Consider the following 24,826-nt stretch of genomic DNA (forward strand, 5'->3'; position numbering starts at 1 on the left):
ATCAAATCCTTCGAATTCACATCTTGAGGTTGTGGCCCTGGTTTCAACTCCAGAGATTTCACATCTTGAAAACACAACTTTGGTGCAAACACCACAGAGCTCTCACTATGCTGCCTGAGGTGTGAGGGCAGCTCCCCAGAATTCATACCTTGAGGATGTGGCCCTGGATTTAACTCCACAGATTTCACTTTTGTAAAACATGGCTCTAGTGCAAACATCTCACACTTCAAGTCCTGCAGCTTAGAGCCTGAAGCCAGTTTCACAGAATTTCCACCACAAGACACTGGCTCTTTGTTCATCTTCACAGACCTTACATCTTCAAGCAGTGGCTTTGGTAAAAATAACACAGATTTCCTGCCATGCAGTGAAGAGCCTAAAGTGAACACTGGGTGCATAACTTGTTGCTGTGACCCACAGTGGTTCTCCAAAAACTGTATTTCTGGAAACTTTGTCCCTGGAATTAACTCAGAAGATTTCACACCTTGCAAATGTGGTCCAGCGTTGAACAGAATAGATTTTGTACCTTGATATTCTGACATAGGATTCAATTCAGAGGGTTTCATGCCTTGCATCTGTGGGTCTGGATTAAACTTTATAGCATTTATGCATTGAAGTTCTGACCCAAAATTCAAATCAGAAGAATTCACGCCTTGCAGCTGTGGGCCACAGTTTAATTCTTGTGATGTTATACCTTGAAACTTTGTCCCTGGACTAAATTCATGTTTCACATTTTGTAAATGTTGCACAGGGTTGAACATAAGAGATTTCATACCTAGAACTTCTGACCCCAGATTCAAATCAAAAGATCCCATACCTTGACATTTAACCCCTGAAGTCAACTCAAAAGATTGTATACCTTGCAAAGGTGGCCCGAGTTCAGACCCCATAGAATTAGCACATTGTAACTTTGGCTCTGGATCCAACTCAAAAGAATTTACACACTTCATCTGTGGCCCAGGGTTGCGTTCCATGGGTGCTACAGCAAGAAACTTTGACCCTGGAATCAATTCGGATTTTAAATCTTGTACATGTGGTTCAGCGCTGAACACCATAGATGTCTCACTTGGATTCTTGGATCCCGGATTCACCTGAGATCCCGTACCTTGACATTTTGTCCCTGGAATCAATTCAAAGTACTGTACGCCTTGCAAAGGTGGCCCAGGTTTGCACCCCATAGAATTTGCACATTGTAATTTTGGCTCTGGATTCAACTTAGAAGAATTTATACACTTCATCTGTGGCTCAGGGTCGCATTCCATAGGTGCTATAGCAAGAAACTTTGACCCTGGAATCAATTCAGATTTCAAATCTTGCGAAGGTGGATCAAGGTTGAACACCATAGTCGTCTCCCTTGGGATCTCTGAACTCAACTCAGAAGACTTTGTACCTTGACGTTTTGAAACTGAAGTTAATTCAGAAGGGTTTATACCTTGCAAGGGTGGCTCAGATTTGCATCCAACAGAATTTACACACTGAAGTTTTGGTTTTGAAATAAATGCAGAAGAATTCACATCTTGCAAAGGTGGCCCAGGGCAGAACACCTGGGATTTTATACCTCGAGACTCTGATCCAGAATTCAACTCAGATTTTACCCTGTTCAGTTGTGGTCCAGTACTGAATGGCCTAACATTTATACACTGAAGCTGTGGGGCTAGATTAAATTCAGAGGATTTCCCACCTTGTAATTTAGGCTGATGCTTCGTTTCCAGAAATTGCTCATATGGAAGCTTCCTGTCTGTGCACAACTCGGGTTTTATCTCTTGTAACTGTGGCCCAGGATTGAACTTGAAAGATGACATACCTTGAGGCCTTGATCCCTGGCATAACTCAGAAGATTTAACATCTTGCCACTGTTGCTCAGGATTGGATTCCTTAGATTTCACATCTTGGGGCTTTGTCTCTTTGCACAATTCTGAAGATTTTATATGTTGCAAATGTAGTCCAGGGTTGTATACCACAAATTTCACACTTTGAAGCTCTGGCCATGGTTTCAACTTAAAAGACTTCTCTTCTTGCCGCGGCTTCCCAGCATTGAACTCGGAAGATATCACATTGCAAATCTTTGATTCCAAAGCTAACTCAGAGGGTTTTGTGACCTGGAGTTCTAGGTCATGGTTGACCTTTGTGGTGGTCATTATTTGAAGCTTTACAGACTCAGGAGATTTTGCACCTTGCAACTTCGCCCCAGGGCTGAATTTCAGAGATTTCAGGGCTTGAATGTGTGATCCTGGTGTCGACATAGGCAATTTCCTATTTTGTAACTGTGGGACTGACTCAAACCCCAAAGATTTCACATCTTGGGTCTTTGCACCTAGAGTCAATTCAAGAGGTTTCATGTCTTGCCACGTGGGTCTGGTAAGGAGCTCCACATGTTCTCCATTTTGAAGCTTTGTTTTTGGCGTTAACTCAGAAGATGGTACACCTTGTAACTGCAGAACAGGTTTTAACTCAACAGATTTCAAATCTTGGAGTCTGCACTCTAGCATCAAGTCAGATTTCTCACCTTGTCTCTGAGGTCCAGGGTTGAACTCCACAGATTTCACACCTTGAAGCTTCCTCATCTGAATTAAATCAGATTTCCCACCTTGTAGCTTTGGACCGTGGTTGAACTCAGAGGGTTTCCCTTCTTGAAGTTTTGACCCTGGGATCACTTCAGAAGATCTCATACCTTGCAAGTGTGATCTAGAACCAAACCCTGCTGATTTTTTATCTTGAAGCTTTATACCCATGATCAACTCAGAACATTTCACATCTTGTAACTGTGGGCCTGCTTTCACACCTGAAAACTTCCTCTCCAGGATCAAATCAGAAGATTTCTCACCTTGTAACTTTGGATTAGCTTTCAGTTCTGCAGATTTCACACCTGGAAGCTTTTCCCTTGGGATCAGTTGTGAAGATATCACATCCTTCAAGTGTGGTCCAGACTTAAAATTCAGAGATTTTACATCTTGAAGCTTTATACCCATGACCAATCTAGAAGATGCCCCATCTTCCAACTGTGGGCCTGACTTGAAATCCACAGACTTCACTTTTTGAAGCTTTGTCCCCTGTATCAATTCAGAAGATTTCACACGTCTCAGCTGTGGCCCAGGTTTGACATTCACAGACTCCATATCTTGAATCTTTGTTTCTGAAATTGATTTAGAACTTTTCACTCCTTGAAACTGTGGGTCAGGGTTGAACACCAATTGCACATTTTGAAGCTTTGATCCAAGGGTCAGGTCAGAAGATTTCACAACTTGCACCTGGGGACTGGGGCAGCTTTCTTTATGTTTTACATTTTGAAGCTTTGTCTTTGAGGTCCTTTCAGAAGAATTCACATGTTGTAACAATGGCCCAAGGTTGAAATCTGTACATTTGGTACCTTGAATCTTTGTCCCTGTGATCAATGTAGAAAATGTTATACCTTTCAACTGTGAACTTGGATTTAACTCAGTAAATGTCTTATCTTGGGACTTTACCTCAGGTGACAACTTAGAAGGTTTTAGATCATGCCACTGTGACCCAGAGTTGAAATTCTCAGATTTCACACCTTGAAGCTTTGTCTGAAGAGTCAATTCAGATGACTTCATGCTTGTCAAGTGTAGTGGGGAGTTCAATTCTATAGTTGTATTGCTTTGTAATTGTGACCTTTGGCTTAATACGCCAGATTTCACACCAGGAAGCTGTGAATCTTCCATAAGCACCAGAGACTTCACACGTTGAAGCTGTGCTCCTGGGGATGAATGTAAGGGTTTCGCTTCTTGAAGCTTTGATTTTGCAGTCAATTTAGATTTCCCATCATGCATGCAAAGCCTAGATTTCAGTGGCATAAATTTTATATCACAGAGCTTTGACCCTGAAGTCAGCTCACATGATTTCACACTTCTAACCTGGAGACAAGGTGTCAAATCACAGTCCTGAAGCTTATGTTCCTGGAGTGATGCTGAAGATTGCGTATCTTGGAGCTTTGGCCTTGGAGTTAATGCAGATGACTTTCTATCTCTTAACTGTATCAAAGGTTTCAACCCTAGAGACTTGACACCTTGAGACTGTAACCCTATAGACTTCACACCTTGGAAATCAGGTCCTGGTATCCACTGGATACACCTCATTCTTTCCAGCTGTGGCTCTTTTTTGAGCTCAGTAGTTTTTACATCTCGAAGCTGTGGCTCTGAGGTTGATGCCAAAAGCTTCCCTTTGTGCAGCTGTGTTCCTGGGAGCACCCCAGGGATTTTCATGTTCTGCAACTGTGGCCCAAGGTTGAACTCTGTATATGTCGCACCTTGAGTTTTTGACCCTAGAGTCAATTCAGATGACTTCACATCTCTTAACTGTGTCAAAGATCTCAACCCTAGGGATTTAACACCTTGAGACTGTGACCTGAGATTTAACTCTACAGATTTCACAGCTTGGAACTTAGGTCCTGGTATCCACTGAATGCATCTCATACTTTCAAGCAGTGGCTCTTGTTTTAACTCAACGGTTTTTACACAAAGCTGTGGCTCTGAAGCAAACTCTGAGACTTCAATTTGGTGCAATGGTGACCCTGGGGTCAACTTAGGAGACTTTATGCTTTGCAACTGTGGTTCAAGTGGATCAGGCTTGAATTCTTTAGGTTTTAAACCTTGAATATTTGATTCTGGAGTCAAGTCTGATTTCATACTTTTAAACTGTAACTCAAAATTGAGGTCTACTAGTTTTTTACCTTTAAATTTTAGCTCTGGAAGTAACTCCAAAGACAGCTTATCGTCCGACATAGCCCCTCTCTTCACCTGCTCTGAATTCACACATTGCTGCTTTGGTGAGATTACAGATATCGTGCCATCCTGTTCTGGCCCAGAAGTTAAATTCATGAGTGCTGTCTCTTGAAACTGTTGCCTTGGGGCAAAATCCATAGTTTTTACTCCTTGAGACTTTGATCTTCTGGTCACTTTCACAGATTTTACTTCCTGCTTGTTTAGCCTTGGGGTCCACTTTACAGATTGTACACATTGCGGCTCTGAATCTGGAGTTTCCTCTACAGATTTTAAACTTTGATGCTTGAAACACGGGGTACTGTCGACAAATTTACTATCTTGGGTTTGTGGCTCTAAAGTCAGTTCCTTGGGTTTCACACCTTGCAGTTCAGACCCTTGGAGTAATGGCCCTGGTGCAAAAGGCACAGATTTCTCACTTTCAATTTTCAATTCCACAGTTTGCACATCTTGCATTTGTGTTCTTTGGACCAACTCCACAGCTTTGGAGTCTTGAATTCTTGCATGCAGAATCAAGTCAGAAGTTGTACCTTGAAGCTTGGTATCTTTGGTACTTTTCACAGGTTTGACATAGTCTATCCATGGCACTGCAGTTATCTCCATAGATTTCTCACCTTCCAGCTGTGGACTAGGGGTTGGCAAAGTAGATTTCGTACCTTTTGGACCCTGTCCTGTAGTTAAGACCACAGATTTCACATCTTTCAGCTCCGAGGTCAACAACTCAGATTTTACACCTTGAAGTTTTGAGTCTGGGGTCAGCTCCATTGGTTTCATACCCCCCACACCTGGCCCTCGGATCAATTCAGAAGATTTTATACCTTGTAACTTTGTTCTTCTAGCCAACTCAGAATAGTTTACACTTGGCAACTGTAACTCAGGAGTCAACCCCATAGATATTGCATCTGGTTTCTCTGGCTGAGAGACAATTCGATAAGAAATGTTACCTTCCAAGTTGGACATTTGGTCCCTCCCTAAATTTTTTACACCTTGAAACTGTGTCTCTGGTACTAGCATATCAGGCTTGACCACTTGCTTTTGAGGTCCTGGGGACAACCCCACAGATCTTACTCCTTGCATCTTTGGGTTTGGGGTCAACTCAAAAAATTTCACATGTTGTAGTTGTGGCCCTGAGTTTAACTCTGAAGTTTTCACACCTTGAGGTTGCGTTCCTGATGTCCGATCACAAAATTTGACATCTTGTAACCATGGCCCTGGGGTAAGCCCCACCTGTTTTATATCTTGAAGCCTTGGAGATGTCTTTGCTAATTTAGAATCTTGAAATGCTAATTCTGGAGTCATCTCCACAGAATTTACACCATTAAACACTGATCCTGGGGTTTGCTCCCCAAATTTGACAGCTTGAAGTTTTGGCCCTGAAGTCAATTCAGAAAATTTGACATCTTGCTGCCTTGGCCCTAGGTGCAGTTCCTGAGACTTCACACCTTGAAACTGTAGTTCTGAGGTCAACTTCATAGACTGCGTGCTGTGAAACTGTGATCCTTCAATAGACGGAAGAGTTTTCATATTTTCACTCAAGAGCCCTTGGCTTAATGGCAAAGGTGATTCTGTTACAAATCCCAAGGATTGTATATCTTGAACCTGTGTTCCCGGTATACATTGCACATGTTTCAAACCTTGATGCTTTGGTTCTAAGGTCAGATCAGAAAATCTGACATCTTGCAAGCGTGGTCCTGAGTTTTGTTCCACAGATTTCATACCTTGAGTTTCTGGTTCTGGAGACAATTGTACGGACATAACAATTTGATGCTTTAGCCCTGGGGTAAAGTCTGACAATTTGATTTTTTGCACTGGGGAACCTGGGGTCAGTGCATCAGATTTCACACTATGATGTGGGGACTCTGAGATGAAATCTACAGGCTTTTCTCCTTGAAAAGGTGGTCCTGGAGGTAAATTTGAAAATCTGACACTTTGCAAATGTGGCCCTGGGATCAATTTCACATCCTGAAGCTGTGCCGCCTTAGTCAATTCCTCTGATATTATATGTTGTAGTATTGGTTCTTGTACCAGCTTCTCAGATTCTACCATTCCAGTAGTAGCTGGCTGTTGGATTAAATTAACATATTCCACGTCTTGTAATTGTGGCTCTGGATGCAGCTGCATAGACTTTACTCCCTGGAACTGTGGCTCTGGGGTCAACTCCGGAACATGTCGTTTTGGTCCTGTGATAAATTGCTTAGATCCCACCACTACTGGGGATGACACAGGGGTTAACTTCACAGATTTCAAATTTTGCATTAGTGGCTCTGATTTCTCATATTGCATTTGTGGTCCCAAAGTCAATTCCAGGGATCCTTTTACTGAATATGGTGGTACTGGCATTGTCTCCTGGATATTTTCAACTTGAGACAATGCCAACCCATAAGGTTCTGTGTTTTCGTATTCTGACCTTAGGGGTACCTCTGAAGGCTCAGTAACTTGAAGGTGTGGCTTTAGAGTCATTCCCGTAGATTCTATAACTTGACCTGTTGGTTTTGGTGTTAATGCCACTTGGCGCAAAGTCCCAGAAAACAGCTGTGCAGTTTCTGTGTCTTGATGGCCTGGCCCCAGAGTCATCTCTGAAAAATTCTGAAAACATGGCCTGGGCATCATCGCAGGAGTTCCTGTGACTTGCTGTGGGATTAACTTCACAGATTCCTCCTCTTGTGGCCGGGTCTCAGAAGCTAACTTTACAGAGGCTGTGTCTTGATGCCTTGGTCTAGAAGTTGGACCCAAAGATGTCTTTGCTAGTAAATGTGGTTCCACGCTTAGTTTCCTCGATTCAACATGTAAGCGTGTTTCAGGAATCAACCTCTTAGATACTTCCAGTGGTACAGTTAAATCCACAGCTTTATTGCCATGCATTAATGGACCTAGAGCTAACTCGTCAGGTTTTGTACTTTGGGGCTGTGGTTCTGGGGTCAGTGGCACAGATTTCATACCTTGAAATTCAGGTTCTGAGGTCAACTTCTTATAGTTCCTAAATTCTGAATATGGTCCTAGATTCAGGTGAACAAACGTCATACTTTGGGACTCTGGGTTCAACACTTCTGGATTTATTCCTTGCATCTCTGATCCTGGTACCAACGCTGGAGATTCTTGTATTATGTGTTGAGGCATTCGAGTCTCCAGGGCTTTTACGCCTTGGAGCATTGTCTCAAGAGCATCTTGGAACGGCACTGAGTTTGCCTGCATACATTCTGAAGTCTGGTTCAATGGCCCTGGAGTACTTCTTAAAGATGGTTGTGTCAACTCCATAGATTCTTTCCTGTGGTGACAAGGGTTGGAAGTCAACTCTACTTCTGCTCCTTGATATCCTGGCTCTGTGATCATTCCTGAAGATTCCAAAGCTTGGTGCCATGGGGTTAATCCTTCAGGTTCTGTGGCTTGATGATTTGGCTTGAGGTTCAGCTCTACAGAGTTTACTGCTTGAATGTGTGCCCCTGAGCTTGGCTCCTCATATTTCATACTTTCCACCTGTGTTTCAGGAATCACATTTCTACATTCTGCCATTTGAGGAAATTTCACATCTTTAAGCAATAGTACTGGGGCTGTCTCCTTAGATCTTTCATCTGGTAACCATGGCTTTGAGGCAAACTCCATAGATTTCTTATCTTCCTGTGGTGGTCTTAGGATCAACTCCACAGCTTTTGTATCTGAAAACTTCGGTGGGAGGGCCAAATGAACATATTCCAGACCTTGCAACTGTGAATTGTGGGTCAAATCTAGCGATTTCCTATTTTGCAAGTGTGGTGCCTGGGCTAACTCAGCAGATTTTCCACTTTGTTGTTGTGTTCCTAGGTTCAAATGAATAGATTTCACACCTTGAAGCTGAGACCCTGGGGCTAACTGCACAGAATTCCCACTTTCCAGCTGTGAAATAGGTGCCAACTCATTAGATTTTACAGTCTGCAGTTGAAGTTCTGGGGCCAGTTCTATAGGGCTCACAGTTGGGATCGGCTGTCCATATTTTACCATCTGTGGGACCGAACCTGGAGTTACGTCTATAGATTTTACATTCTGCAATCCTGGGGATAACTTCATAGAATCCACAGTCTTAACTTGTGGCATTGGCTTCACCCCCAGATATTCTGCACCTGGAAGTAGAGATGTAGTGGTCATTACTGCAGATTCTGTGACTTGATGCAGTGGCTCTTGGCTCATTTCCTTAGATGGTGCTCTTTGACCCAGTGATCTTGGGACTGTCCCTAAATGTTCCATTATTTGATGATGTGACTGTTTTGGCTCAGCCAGATTTCTGATTATGGGGTCAGAAGCCAACCCCATAGTTTCCATAATTTGATGGCTTTGCCTTGGACACATCTCTGAAGATTCTAAGATTTGATGCCTTGGGGTCAAACGTGGAGATTCCATGACCTGATGAGGTAGCCCTGGGGTTAATGCTGTAGTTTTTGTGCCTTGAACATGTGGTTGTGGAGTCATCTCCACAGAGTCTTGCACTTGAATCCGTGACCCAGGAGTCAACTCCAGAGGTTTCCTGACTTGAGATACTGGCCTTGAGGTCAAATCCTGAGTTTCTACAACTTGTGATTGTGGTGTTATGATCATTCCCATGGGTGACCCCAGTGCTGCTGGGGTTACCTTTAAAGAGTGTATGGATTGATGTGATGGCATTGGAATCATCCCTACTGATTCTGTGATTTTAAGTGGTGGCTTTGGAGGTAAACCCACAGATCCTACAACTCCAGGTGGACCAATAGTAGGAGGACAGCTAGAAGATGTCAAACCGACTGGTTGAGTTGCTCCTGGGGCCAAAGTTGCAATTTCAGACTGTGAATCTCCAGATTCTATAACATGTGGCGGTGCTGGTGGAATTATTCCCATGAAATCCATAGCTTGTAATTGTGCCACTGGAGTAACTTTCGTGTAATCAGTAACTTGATGCGATGGACTGGAGATCATTTCCAGTGATCTTGTATTTTGACATATTGGCCCTGGAGGAATCTTCAATGGTCCTGTGATTTGACTTTCTGGATTTAAGGTTATATTCACTGATTCAGTAACTTTAGGATGTGGCCCAAAAGTCATTTCCACAGTTTCCACAACTGTATATTTTGCCTTTGGATGCATCTTTCCTGATGGTATAACTTTATGGTCCAATGATGTGGCTATTTCCCCTGATTTCATGGCTTGGGATGGTGTTCTTGGGGTTTTTCCCACTGGTTTTATGATATGTGGATGTGATTCATTAATCATCCCCATAGAATCTGTGACTTGAAGCAATGCTGCAGGAGTTACCGTCACATTATCTGTGACTTGATTCACTGGTCTGGAGGTCATCTTTGATTCCATAACTCGATGCTGAGCACTTGGTGTTACCTCCACTGGTTCAGTGACTTGATATGATGGTTTAGTGCTTACACTCACTTTTTTTGTGGTTTCCATTGGTTTCCCAACTTTGGCTGGTGGCTGTGGGAACAAACCTACAGATTCTATCACTTCTGAATGTGATTCTGGGATCATCCCCATCGAATCCATGACTTGAAGTAAAGCTAAAGGAGTTACCTTTATACTATCTGTAACTTGACATGGTAGACTTGGGGTCAATTCCACATTAGTCATGTGAGACTTATGCTGCTGAATCCTTTTTTCCAGACGACCTATGACCCTCTGTTCTATATTAAGTTCTAGGACATGTTTTGGCTCCTTCTGCAGTCCAGTGGTTTTCTCTGGAATTATGTCAGCTCCTAAATTTTTGGGAAGTGGAGTGCCCAATGATGTAACTAAGGGCCTGGATGTAAGGATTTGGGGGCCATCCCCAAGTTGTGACTGCTTACCTGGGATAAGTGACTGTGAAATTTTTGTTTCTGTTCTATTTAATCCAGATTCCACTCCAATATTCACATGGAGCTGAAATGATGGACAGTTTGGGAATTTATTGTAGAGACTTTGTTCAGTGCTTTGATGAATGGGCACAGATACCTGGATTTGAGGTTTCTCTGGTTCAGGAACTCCTCCTTGTGCCTCAATTAAATAATTCAGCATTCCCCATGATTCCCTCACAGGCAGAGGCACTGCTTGTTCCCTCAAAGTATAAACCTTCCAAGCCATATGTCCCTCTAACTCCCACCTAGCTAAAGGAGAAAGCCGGATTGGAGCCCACCCCGAGAATCGTGGTCTTGCCTTGGTGAAAATAAAATCTGGCCCATGATCCAATGTCAAATGACTCTTGCTCTCTCCCCCATTCTTTGTTTTTTCTTGTTGGCGGAGATCTGGGGATTCAAACATAGAGTTGATAAAAGAGTTTTGGGATCTTAAGGGTGAAAGAGCTGCCAAATTCTGTAAAAGTTTTGATTTCCCAAACTCTGAGAGCTGAAAAGGAGGCAGGGGTGTGCCTTTGTTCCTGAACATGGAAGACTGGGTTTTGGGTAAAATAGGTAAACTATGGCTCCGGAGTTGCCAGGTTGTTCCTTCAGAAAAGACGGGAAGGTGGGACAGGCAGGAGTTGTTGCATAATGATCCAAAGGAGCTGCTGTCCTTAGTAGAATGTTTTGCCTTCTTACAGCCACAACAGGGTAAAACAGGCTTCTGAGCCACAAGCACAGAGGAGGTGGAGGAAGAAATCACATCCTGTGATTCAGGCAAACATAATTTCTTAAGACTTGATCTAAGAAATAAAGAAAAGTTTCCATTTGCTTTGAGGCTGGAAAAAGTAGGAAAAGGGAAAGGTAACGGCTATTTCAAATGTGAAATATTTTGGCCCGAGGGAGAACAATAACAACAAAAGAGATTGTTTTCCCCAATATCAATTACTTGTGTGAAGAATTCCTCTACCAGGAGGAGAGGACGGTATGGGTCTCCATTCCAATCAGAAATGATCCATGGACTAAAACCTTTGGACCCAGAATTTATCCCCAAAACTAAGTAAATAAGCCACCACCTAACAATCTCTCTTTTCCCTCTCTTTTTCCCTCCCTCTTTCCCTCTCTACTACCTCCCTTCTTTGGTCTCTTCCTCCCTCCCTCTTAAAAGTTCTACCACCTTTGGGGCACCTGGCTAGCTCAGCTGGTAGAGCATGCAATTCTTGGTCTCAAGAATTCAACCCCCACATTGTGGGTAGAGTTTACCTAAGACAAAAACAAAAACTTCCACCACCCAACCTCCCCCCAGAAATGACCTTCCCTGACCTTGCACATTCCAGATGTTGGAAGATCTGATGAAGACTTCTGTCCATGGACCAGAGTACATACTCCTGGGCCCATCCTATAGGGAGACCTGAAAAGCTGGACACAAGAGTAGGTCAATGTCACTGAAGTGATATTAAAGTACTAGTAAGGAAACCAGTAAGAATAGTGACTTAACTTAGAAAAGGAACAGCTATCATTGTGAGGGAAGTAAAACAGTACTAGGTACCTTTCTCCTAACTCATACAGAGTTTATCAGTAGAGTAAGCTGAAGAGAGGAGGAATAGATAGTGAAGGTCAACTCTACTCACTGTGTCCAATTAGCTTCCGAGCAGCTCATCCTAAGTTTTTCTTCCCACTGGGAAGCTGGGAACAGAGGTAAAGAAGCTTTTAGCACCCTAATTGTTGATACCACCTCTACCTTGTTCCACCCCGGTGTTTTACAGATAAGACAACAAAGGTGAAATCATGCCTAGGATCATTAAGTTAATTAGTGGTAGAGCTCAGACTTAACCCAAGTCTCAAGTTTTTATATTTTGAACTCTACTCTGCTGCCTTCACCATGTAGTAGATTAAGCTGTTGGAAAGCGCAGGAACAGTCATGCGAGTAGGGAGTTGGAGTAGGGGAATCAAAGTTCATAACACATGTTTTTCCCCCCAACAGAGTCTACCCAGTGCCTATGACAGGGGAAAAAGTTATCGGAACTTCCTGCACCAAACATTAATCTCACCAAATTTCTTTCCTGATGCTTTGAGTTCTACACGAAAGGAAAATTAGGAAAGAGAGCATGGGGAAAAGAAGCATAGGAAGAATTATCAATCTGTTTACATCTCTTTGGAAGTTGCTAAAAAGAATCTAGCATCTTTGGAGATGCTAGAAAGAATAAGCACATTTCTTTTGTTTACATAATCTGTCTCAAATTCCCTCCCTCAAACTGTTATTAAAGTCTGGAGTTTTAAAGCAGACCCACAGTTGATTTGTCATTAGCCTTGAGCTGAAGAATAAAGGATAGGATCTTTCTGACCTGTGAGTTTCTGGATCTTTTTCAATTTACGCTGCTTTGAAGTCTAGAGAGGCACAAAGAGAAAAAAATAAAATCAGAAAATGTTCTAGGTTAGAGAATCAAGAGCACATTTCCTCTTACAGACACAAATATTGATACAGTTGGTGTCCATAACCACAGCACAACTGGCACCCCATTCATGTATTCATAGATCATTTAATGAGTGCTTACTAAGTTCTAGGCATTAGGTTGGGTGCTAGGACTACAAAGATAAATATGACCCCTGTATTCTGGGAATTCACATTAATGGCAAAACAGATGTCTAAAGAGCTAAATTATAATACAGTGTGGCAAATATATAACACATAAATAGTATATAAATAAATAGATAACAAAACATATAAATATATTAAATAAATTTATTAAAATTTATAGATATATTAATAAATAAATATATAACAGAAATATAAGTGTTACAGAATAAAAGGACAGTGATTAACTGCCTGGGAAAGATGGGGAAAATTACTCAAGAAGTGGCCATTTGTACTGGAGTCTGAAGAATCAACAGAAAGTTTTTGGTGAAAAAAAGAGCCTGCCAGGCAAGTCAAAAGCACCATCACCAAGAAGATTATAAAGTCATGAGTGTCAGGTGCACATTGGCTAAGACAAAAGCTGAAAATATAAGCGGAAGCCAGATTTTGCCAAATGATGGAATTTTTATTTTATCCTTTAGGTCAGGATTTCCCAATCAGTAACGTAATCTCCTAAGTTTTTTGCAAGCTTGTTCCAGGTCACTTTAAAGGCAGAAATTACATTTGTTACCATTTCAAATAAAACAATTTTTATTTCTCCCTTTTGAATCATGTCATCAGTCTCAGAGAGTGTATTATAAGAGTCTACATAATATTATTCATAGTATTGCCAAATGTTTTAGCTAAACAGTGTTGAATAAGAGCGTTAAAAGCAAAAATTCTCCCAAGAATGGTGGTTCAACATAAGAAAGTAAATCAATGTGATACACCACATTAATAACACAAAGGGGAAAAAAGATGGACAATTATCTCAACTGGTGGAGAAAAAGGATTGCCAAAATCCAACACCTATTCATGATTTAATAAAAAAAAATAATAAAGACACTCAACAAACTAGGGATAGAAGGGAATTTCCTCAATATAGTAAGGGGTATTAATGAAAAACCCATAGCTAATATCATTCTCAATAGTGAAAGCCTGAGAGCTTTCCTTTTAAGGTAGTGAACAGACAAGGATGCTCAATTTCACTACTTTTCTTTAACATTGTGCTAGAAACTCCGACAATTAGGTAAGAAAAATAAAAGCCATCCTTTCCTTTCCTTTGGAAAGGAAAAGTTAAACAATCTCTATCTCTATTCATAGATGACATAATCTTATTTACAGAAGATCGTAAATAATACACACACACACACAAAACCCATTAGAACTAATAAATGAATTTAGCAAAGTTACAGAATGCAGTATCAACACACAAAAATCAGTTGTATTTTTTTTTTTTTTTTAGGTTGGTTCCATACTGGGCCCAATGGAGAGCTTGACCTCATGACCCTAAGATCAGGATAAAGATCAATATCAAGACCTAAGCTGAGATCAAGACTTGGATGCTTAGGGGTACCTAGGTGGTTCAGTTGTCAAGAGTTTGCCTTCTGCTCAGATCATGTTCCCAGAGTCCTGGGATCAAGCCCTGCATCTGGCTCCCTGCTCAGCTGGAAGCCTGCTTCTCCCTCTCCCACTCCCCCTGCTTGTGTTCCCTCTCTCGCTGTATCTCTCTCCGTGTCAAATAAATAAATAAAATATTTTTAAATATAAATAATTTAATTTAATTTTTAAAAAAACTGATTGAAAATAGAAACCCTGGCCTCTGCCTTCAGCTCAGGTCATGATCTCAGGATCCTGGGATGGAGGCTGGTATCAGGCTCTCTGCTCGGTGGGGAGCCTGCTTCTCCTCTTTCTCTCCCTCTGCCTGCCTCTCTGCCTACTTGTGATCTGTGTGTCAAATAAATGAATAAAAAAAAATCTTTATAGATTTTATTTTTAAATTTAAAATTAAAATTAAAACAAAATTTAAATTTTAAAAATTTTAGATAAATCCCCTGATATGAGGAAGTGGAGATGCAACATGGGGGGTTAGGGGGATAGGAGAAGAGTAAATGAAACAAGATGGCATTGGGAGGGAAACAGACCATAAGTGACTCTTAATCTCACAAAACAAACTGAGGGCTGCTGGGGGGAGGGGAGGTTGGGAGAGGGGGAGTGGGGTTATGGACATTGGGAAGGGTATGTGCTATGATGAGTGCTGTGAAGTGTGTAAGCCTGGCGATTCACAGACCTGTACCCCTGGGGATAAAAATACATTATATGTTTATAAAAAATAAGAAATAAATAAAAAAATTCTAAAAAATAAAAAAATTAAATAAATCTTTAAAGATTTATTTTATTTATTTGTTTATATATATTTTTTTCTTTTTTCTTTTTTTTAATTTTTATTTGTTTATTTACAGCATAACAGTGTTCATTGTTTTGGCATCACACCCAGTGCTCCATGCAGTACGTGCCCTCCTCATTACCCACCACCTGGTCCCTCAACCTCCCAACCCCCCCACTCCCCCGCCGCCCCTTCATAACCCTCTAGTTGTTTTTCAGAGTCCATAGTCTCTCATGGTTCATCTCCCCTTCCAGTTTTTATTTGAGATAGAGACCATGAGAGAGAGCATGAGAGTGGAGAAGATCAGAGGGAGAAGCAGACTCCCTGTGCAGCTGGGAGCCTGATGCAGGACTTGATCCCAGAACTCCAGGATCATGACCTGAGCCAAAGGCAGTTGCTTCACCAATTGAGCCACCCAGGCACCCTATTTTGAAGTACTGATATAATTCAGAAAATGGCATTTTTTAAAGATTTTATTTTTAAATAATCTCTACACCCAGTGTGGGCCTCAAACTTACTATCCCAAGATCAAGAGTCACATGCTCTACTGACTGAGCCAGGCAGGTGCCCCTAGAAAATGGCATTTAAAATACCAGACGTTGGGGCACCTGGGTGGCTCAGTGGGTTAAAGCCTCTGCCTTTGGCTCAGGTCATGATCCCATGGTCCTGGGATCCAGCCCCACATTAGGCTCTCTGCTCAGTGGGGAGCCTGCTTGCCCCTCTCTCTCTGTCTGCCTCTCTGCCTACTTGTGATCTCTGTCTGCCAAATAAATAAATAAAATCTTTTAAAAAATAAAAATAAAATAAAATACCAGACATTGTGTCCCTCCTAATAATCATCATGACCTTTGAAATTGTCTCCCCTCCCTCCAAAGAAGTAATTCTGATAAGTCTTAGACCCAACTTTCCCATTTAAAGAAATAGAGAAGAAAAATGGAACATATTAAATAACAACATGGGTATTTAATCAGTAGAATCTTGCCTGCAAAACTCTAGAGGACAAATGATCCATTTCTTTAACATATAAATGGAAAGAATAAAAGAAAGATATGGAGGTAGGGAATCTACAAATTATAAGGAAATTAAACACACCAACCAATCTCAATATGTGAACCTTATTTAGATCTTGAGTCAAGCAGACTGTAAAAAATAATTTATATCATTTATGATACATTTGGTATTTGCCCAAACCAAATTCAGTGTTTATTTTCCTATTTTGGTAGGTTTTTTTTTTTTTTACTCTTTATAAAATATTTTTATTTTAATTTTAATAATTTTTTTTATTTTTTAATTTATTTATTTTTTCAGCGTAACAGTATTCATTGTTTTTGCACAACACCCAGTGCTCCATGCAAAACGTGCCCTCCCTATTACCCACCACCTGTTCCCCCAACCTCCCACCCCTACATTTGGTATTTGAATACTGATGGATATTTGATGGTACTCAAAGATTATTGTTAAATTTTTAGGCATAGTAATGATACTGTGATTAAGTATTTTCTCTTAAAAGAGTCTTTACCTTTTAGACACACATATTTAATCATGAATGAAATTATGTTACCCGACATTTGCTTCAGAACAATGCAGAGTTGAAGCTGGGTTATGGAATCACGAAGATTCATTATGCACTTTTTAAAAAAAGATTTATTTATTTATTTATTTGACAGACAGAGATCACAAGTAGGCAGAGAGGCAGGCAGAGAGGGGGGAAGGGAAGAAGGCTCCCCGCTGAGCAGAGAGCCCAACTCAGGGCTCTGCTCCATCCCAGGACCCCCTTGGATCATGACCTGAGCAAAGGCAGAGGCTTTAACGCACTGAGCCACCCAGGTGCCCCTTATTATGCACTTCTATGTGCTTTTGATTTGTTTAAAAATTTCCTTAAAATGACAAAAAAAAATTATTTACTATAGCTCCAGAAATCCCTCTTTATGGAAAGCTAAATATTATTAAAAGAAATTAAAAAGGCCTAAATAAATGGAAAGACAAACACATTCAAAGATCAGAACACTCATTATTTTTACTACATTAATTATCCTTAAACTGACCTATAAATTCAGTTTCATTCCCATAAAAATCCTGCATATTTTTGTGTGACAATTAACAGGATAATTAAAAAATACAGAAATGCCAATGACCTGGGATGCCTGGGTGGCTGTCAGTTGAGTGTGCAACTCTTGGTTTTGGCTTGGGTTGTGATCCTGCATTGGGCATTGCACTTAGTAGGAAGTCGCTTGAGATTCTCTCTCTCCCTCTCCCTCTGCCCCTCCCCCAGCTCACACGTGGGCACTTGCTCTCTCTCTAAAATAAATAAAATAAATCTTTAAAAAAATGAAAGAAATGCCAATGAACTAGAATAACTAGACAATTTTGAAGAAGATCAAAGTTGTAAGACACGACCAAACTTCAGGACTTACTACAAAGTCTTATTAATAAAGACAGTGAAGTATAAGGACAGACAGACCAAAGTAACAAAATAAAGAGCCCTGAAATTGACCCACACATGTGAACATTTATATGATTTATGACAGGGTCATCAATGCAATTGAAAGAGAAAAAGTGATGGTCTTTTCAGTAAATGGTGCTGGGAGAAACGACTGGAGTTTAGAGTGTGATGGTGAGGTAGTCATGTAAGGGTAGTGTCAGATTTTGGTATTTTGTTCATCATAAATTTTCCACATTAATTTTTATTTTTAAATAATATTGTATTAAATATTACCTTGTTTACTAGGCTTTTTGATGCCCCTTAAATTTTGTGCCCAAGGTGAATGACTCTCTCATTTCACCCAGTCCCTGCCTTCCTGGAGGGATTGGATAATTCTATGGGAGGAAAAAAGAACTTTGATCCCTACCTTATACCATACACAAAAAAGTAATTTGAGATGGATCATAGGCCTTAATGTAAATGAAAAAAAGGTGGGGGGGGCTTCTAGAAGAAACATAGAAGACTATTATCATAGCCTGGGGGCAGGCAAAAATTTCTTACATTGGACATGACAAAAAAAAACCCTGAGCATAAAAGCAAAAACTGATACATTGGATTTCATTAAAATTAAGAACTTCTGTTCATTAGCACACCACTGTGAGTGAAAAGATAAGCCACAGTGGGAAGATTGATTTTGAATACCTACATCTGACAAACAATTCATGTCTATAATATGTAAAGAGTTCCTACAAATTAGTAAGTAAAAGATTGGCAATCCAACCGTTAAAAATGGGCCAAAAAAATTGAACAGGAAGGTCATAAAAGAGGATTTTCAAATGACCAATTAACATAAGAAGTTTCTCAGTATCATTAGTAAACATGGAAATGCACATTATAAACCACAACGCAATGCCAAACACACTACCTAGAGTGGCTAAAATTAAAAGATGGTCAATGTCAAGTGTTCACAAGAATGTGGAGAAACTAGAACTCTCATACTCTACTAATGGAAGTATAAATTGGTATAATTACTTTAGAGAACTGTTTGTTATCATCTACTAAAATTAAACATACATAGCACATGGCCAGGCATATTTCCAATGGAAATAGGGTTCCACATCAACAATGTATCATTTACAATTAACATCTTGAAACTTTATCTTACATTTTATATAGACACTTTATATACATTTTAACTATAAAAAATAACTGACTTTTTGAAATGCAATATGCAAGAAGGAAATTATTTTTTTTTACTTTTTAAATTTTAACTCCTGCATAGTTAACATACAGTGTTATGTTCAGTTTCAGGTATATAATACAGTGACTCAACAGTTCTATATACTACTTGGAGCTCATCAAGATACTCTTATGGTGCCTGGCTGGCTCAGTTGGTAGTGTGTGCCACTCTTGATCTTGGGATTGTAGGTTTGACCCCCCCCTGTTGGGTATAAGGATTACTTTAAAAAAATCTTAAAAAGAATAAAGATAGTATACTCTTAATCTCCTTCACCTATTTCATTCATCCTCCCACCCACCTTCCCGCTGGTAACCATCTGTTTGTTTTCTATAGCTAAGAGTCCGTATTTTGGTTTGTCTTTCTCATTTTTCTCTTTTGTTCATTTGTTTTGTTTCTTAAATGGCGCATATGAGTGAAATCATATGGAATTTGTCTTTCTCTGACTGGCTTATTTTGCTTAGCATTATACTCTCCTGATCCACCTGCGCTGTTGCAAATGGCAAGTTTTCAATCTTTTTTATGACCGAATAAAATTCCATTGTATATGTATATCACATCGTCTTTTTCCAATCATCTCCCAATGGATGTATAATCCTATTTTTATAAGGTTCAAATGAGGCAAAAATAATCCATGACTCTAGACATCACAATAGAGATTGCCTCTGGGTGGGAGGAGAACAGACTGGCGAGGACCATGAAGGAACTCTCTAGGATTATGGCAGTATTATAAGCTTGATTGGGGGTGCTAGTTAATAGGTGTATAAATTTATCAAAACTCATCAAACTGTACACTTAAGATCTATGCATTTTGCTGTTTATAATTATGCCTGAATGAAAAGTGTATTTGACAAAAAAGCCTTTTTTTACATATATATGTACTAGGAAATTTTATTAATTATGTAGCAAGGTGACATTGAGGAATTTACACTATACATCCTTCTGAGAAAGGAACGAATGTTTGCCCTCCCCAAAGAGGGTAGCCAGGCCTTTGTTCTTAAGGACTTAGTTTTCCTAATCCATGGCAAAGAGTTAAGTTCCTCCTGCTGAAAAAATTGCCAAGAACCTTAAAGACACCCCTCATATAAGACTAGACCTGTGGAGTATTTTAAGCTGAATTGTGCCGGAGGCTTAGTATTTGGTGTTTCCAGGGTTGAGAAGAACAGGAAGCTGGCTTCCTGATATGGAGACAATGCTGAAGCTGCAATTACACTGAAATAATGAGGCCCTGAGCCTGGTGGGATTCAGGTCCTCCTGGTCCTAGGATCTCAGAGATAGTAGACTGGGAGTCTTGACAAAGGTTTCTGTGACCAAGCTTGGCACACTGGAACTGAGCCACAGATTTTGCCTTCAGATGGCAAAGATGAAAAGCAACAGTTACTCCCATGGTTTGAGGACCTAACCCTCTGGGCACCTGGGTGGGTCAGTTGGTTGAGTGTCTCTTGATTTGGGCTCATGTCCTGATCAAGCCCCACATTGGGCTCCATGCTCAGTGGGAAACCGACTTGAGGTTTCTCTCTCTCTCCCCCCATCACTGCCCCTCCCCCCTGCTTGCGCACACACTCTCTCTAAATAAATAAAAATAAAATCTTCGTTTTTAAAAAAAGTACCTGATCTTCTGCCGTTTGGGATAAACTGCAAAAGCTCCAGAATTCCCATACAATACAAACGTTGGGGGAGGAAAAACTGACCCTGGGCTTTTTAGCCAACCTAGGTGATAGGAGGCTTAAAGCAGATTATACCCGATGTAGACAAGGAACTTTATTTGCCCTTTCTTATACCTAAGTGTTCTGGAACAATTCACTCCTGTTAAAGTCCATTAACTTTCATGCCTCACCTGTTACATGGGGAAAAGTGGGCATTTGTCTTTTCTCTTCCTCTTCAAGATGTTAAAATGAACTTTGCAACTTTAAAAAACATGCTGCTTTAAAATGAAATGATTATATACCTAATGTCACTTATCATGTATTATGAAAAAGAGATAAAGTGATGTATAAATTCCCAAGGGGTTGACAAATTTTGACAATGAAAGTTTTGAGGGTCAAAAACAGGCTGGGAAAGGCCACTACAGGTGGTGGGATGCTGAGAGATTTTGTTTGTTTTTTCAGCCAATTTTGGCAGAGTGATACAGTCAGCCATGGGAAGCTCTGTGTATGTGGTTTCTCTTCCATAAAGCCAGGGCTACGTTCTATGCTCTAGGCTTGAAAAAGTTTGTAGGAGTCCAGCTAGCATAGCATAAATAAGTGAAGTCCTAGTTAAGACAGTAATACCCAAGTGGGATTGCTGTGTTTGAGAGATGTTTCTGAGAAAAAAATAATTGAAAGGAACTTTGTGGCCAAATATATTGATAACTAGATCTACCTCCAAGATCTAGAGTATAAGCTAATGCTGTCCAATAGAATTTTCTATGATGATGGAATTATCCAAGATCTGCTCTGCCCAACGTGATCGCCTCTAGCCACATGTGATACTTGAAAAGTCCACAATGCGATTAAGGAATTGAATTTTAAATTTTATGTAATTTTGAGTAATTTAAATTTGAATGGCCCCACGTGGCCAGTGGATACCAGACTGGATAGCACAGGTCTAGACAATTTGAGCAGCAAGGTGAATATCTCCACATAAATTTTACAAGCACTTCAAATGTCATAGTTAATTTTCAGCCTCCTACCACACAACTTCTGTCTAATGTTTCCTATGTTGTTCAAAATGCCATCGTCTTGTCAGTCATCCAGGGTTAAAATTCCAAAGTCATTTATTCATTTCACAAACATCCAGGGAGCGCTTACTAAATGCCAGGCAGGATCCTAGGCATAGGGAATACAAAGATGAATATAGTCCTTGTAGGAAAACAGTGATAATATTTATAATTAACTCTTGTATTTGAGGTCTGATCAGGGAAAAAACCAGACTCAGTCCCTTCTCTTTCTGCTTTACTTTTCACATCCAAACTTTTGTCACAATAGCCCCCCGAGGGCAAAGATTTTTGTCCCTTCCATTTACCGCTGTATCCATAGAGCCTAAAGGAGTGCCTTGTACAGGGTGGTGGTGGTGGCTGGTCAACATTTGAGGAATGAATCCATGCCTCTCCTACCATCCTGCTTTAATTCCCTTTCCCTCCTTCCCACTACACCTCGTTCACAGTCTCCAACTGGTTTAGCTACCCAGACAACTGCCATAGACACTTACTGGAGATATTTTAAACCTTCACTTTCAAAGTGTGGTCCTGGGTCAGTAAGGTAACAGTATATAAAATCAATATATAGAAATTCATTGCATTTCTATTTACTTATAACGAAGCCATAGAAAGAGAAATCAAGAAAACGATTCCATTTACAACTTCATCAAAAATAATAAAAGATCTAGAAATAAACTTAACCTAGAAGTAAACAAGGAGGTAGAAGACCTGTACTCAGAAAACTAGAAAAGATTGATTGAAAAAAACCGGAGATGGCACAAGTGGAAAGATAATCCATGCTCCTGGCTTGGAACAACAAATATTATTAAAATACCCATGCTACCCAAAGCAATCTACAGATTTAATGTGATCCCTTTAAAAAAAATCATCAGCATTTTTCACAGAACTAGAACATTCATAAAATTTGTACAGAACCACAAAAGATCCCAAACTGCCAAAACAATCTTGGGGGAGGTGGCAAACACATCTGGAGGTGTCACAATTCCAGATTTCAAGGTGAACTACTACAAAGCTATCACGATCAAAATAGTGTGGTACTGGCACAAAAACAGACACACAGATCAATGGAACAGAATAGAAAGTTCAGAAATAGACCCATGATTATATGGTCAATTAATCTTTGACAAAGGAGGAAAGAATATGTGATGGGAAAAAGTCTCTTCAACAAATGGTGTTGAGAAAACTGAGTAGCTACATGCAAAGAATGAGATTGGACCATTTTCTTACAACATACACAAAAATAAACTCAAAACGGGTAAAGGACCTGTATGTGAGACATGAAAACATAAAATTCCTGAAAGAGAGCACAGGGCATAAGATCTCTGACATTGGCCGCAGCAACATTTTTCTAGATATGTCTCCTGAGGCAAGGGAAAGAAAAGCAGAAATAAACTATTAGGACTACACCAAAACAAAAAACTTCTGCACAGCACAGGAAGCAATCAACAAAACTAAACAACAACTTACTGAATGGGAGAAGATATTTGCAAATGACATAACCGATAAAGGGTTAGTATCCAAAATACAGAGAGAAATTACACAATTCAACACCCCCACAACCAAATAACCCAGTTAAAAATGGGCAGAAGAGAGTTGCCTTTGTGGCTCAGTCAGCTAAGTGTCCAACTCTTTATTTCAGCTCAGGTCATGATCTCAGAGTCATGAGATCAAACCCCACGTTGGGCTCCACACTCAGAGCTGAGTCTGCTTGAGATTCTCTCCCTCTCCTTCTGCCCCTCCCCCACACTCATGTTCTCTCTCTCTCTCTAAAATAAATAAGTAAAATCTTTTTAAAATTTTAAAATAGAATTATATTACCCAGTAATTGCATTATTGGGTATTTACCCAGAAACTTTGAAAACACTAATTTAAAAGGATATATGTACCACTATGTATATAGCAGCATTATTTTTTTTAAAGATTTTATTTATTAATTTGAGAGAGAGAGCATGCATGTGTGAGGGGGAGGTACAGAGGGAGAGAGAAAAGCAGGCTCCCCCTGAACAGGGAGCCTGACATGGGGCTTGATCCAGGACCCTGGAATCATAACCTGAGCCAAAGGCAGACACTTAACCAACTAAGCCACCCAGCTCTCCCTGGAGTACCATTATTTACAATAGCCAAATTATGGAAGTACTCCAAGTGTCCATTGATAGATGAATAAATAAAGAATATGTGGTATATGTATACATATGCATATATACATGTATACACACACACAATGGAATATTATTCTGTCACAAAAATGAATGAAACATTGTCATTTGCAACAACATGGGTGGATCTAGAGAGTATAATGCTAGGTGAAATAAGCTAGTCAGAGAAAGACAAATTCCATGTAATTTCACTCACATGTGGAATTTAAGAAACAAAACAAAGGAACAAAGGAAAAGTAAAGAGAGAAACCAAAAGACAGACTCTTAACTACAGAGAACAAACATGGTTACCAGAGGTGGGTGGCGGGGGATGGGTGAAAGGGATTAAGAGTACACTTATCTTGATAAGCACTGAGTGATGTAGAATTGTTGAATTACTATATTGTACACCTGAAACTAATATAACACTGTATGTTAACTATACTGCAATTAAAATTTTAAAACAATAAATAATATAAAAATGTGCTTTCTTAAAAAAAAATGTGACGGGGCACCTGGGTGGCTCAGTGGGTTAAAGTCCCTGCCTTCGGCTCAGGTCATCATCCCAGGGTCCTGGGGTGGAGCCCCACATCGGACTCTGCTCAGCAGGGAACCTCCTTCCCCCTCTCTCTCTGCCTGCCTCTTTGCCTGCTTGTGATCTCTGTCTGTCAAATAAATAAATAAAATCTAAAAAAAAAAGACCTTTGACATTTTTTAAAAAGATTTACTTATTTATTTGAGAGAGAGAAAGGGCGTGGAGCAGGGGGAGGGGAGGGAGAAAGGAGGAAGGGAGAGAGCCAGACTCCCTGCTGAGCACAAGGCATGATGCAGGGCTTGATCTCACAATCCTGAGATCATGACCTGAGCCTAAATCAAGAGTCACAGACCAACTGAGCCACCCAGACACCCCTTGACATCTTTCAATTGCATATAGAATGAATATGTATATATACGAACTCTTCAGCCTGGCATGGAAAGCCCTCTACAATGTCACC

At 40.3% G+C, this 24,826-nt stretch overlaps 1 pseudogene; it reads left to right on the top strand.

Moving 5' to 3' along the window:
* LOC123926550 overlaps positions 1–14,546 on the top strand; it is a 49,011-nt pseudogene extending 34,465 nt beyond the window's left edge.
* Positions 14,547–24,826: the final 10,280 nt, after the last annotated feature.

Source organism: Meles meles, chromosome 16 (assembly GCF_922984935.1).
Source record: "Meles meles chromosome 16, mMelMel3.1 paternal haplotype, whole genome shotgun sequence".
Taxonomy (NCBI): domain Eukaryota; kingdom Metazoa; phylum Chordata; class Mammalia; order Carnivora; family Mustelidae; genus Meles; species Meles meles.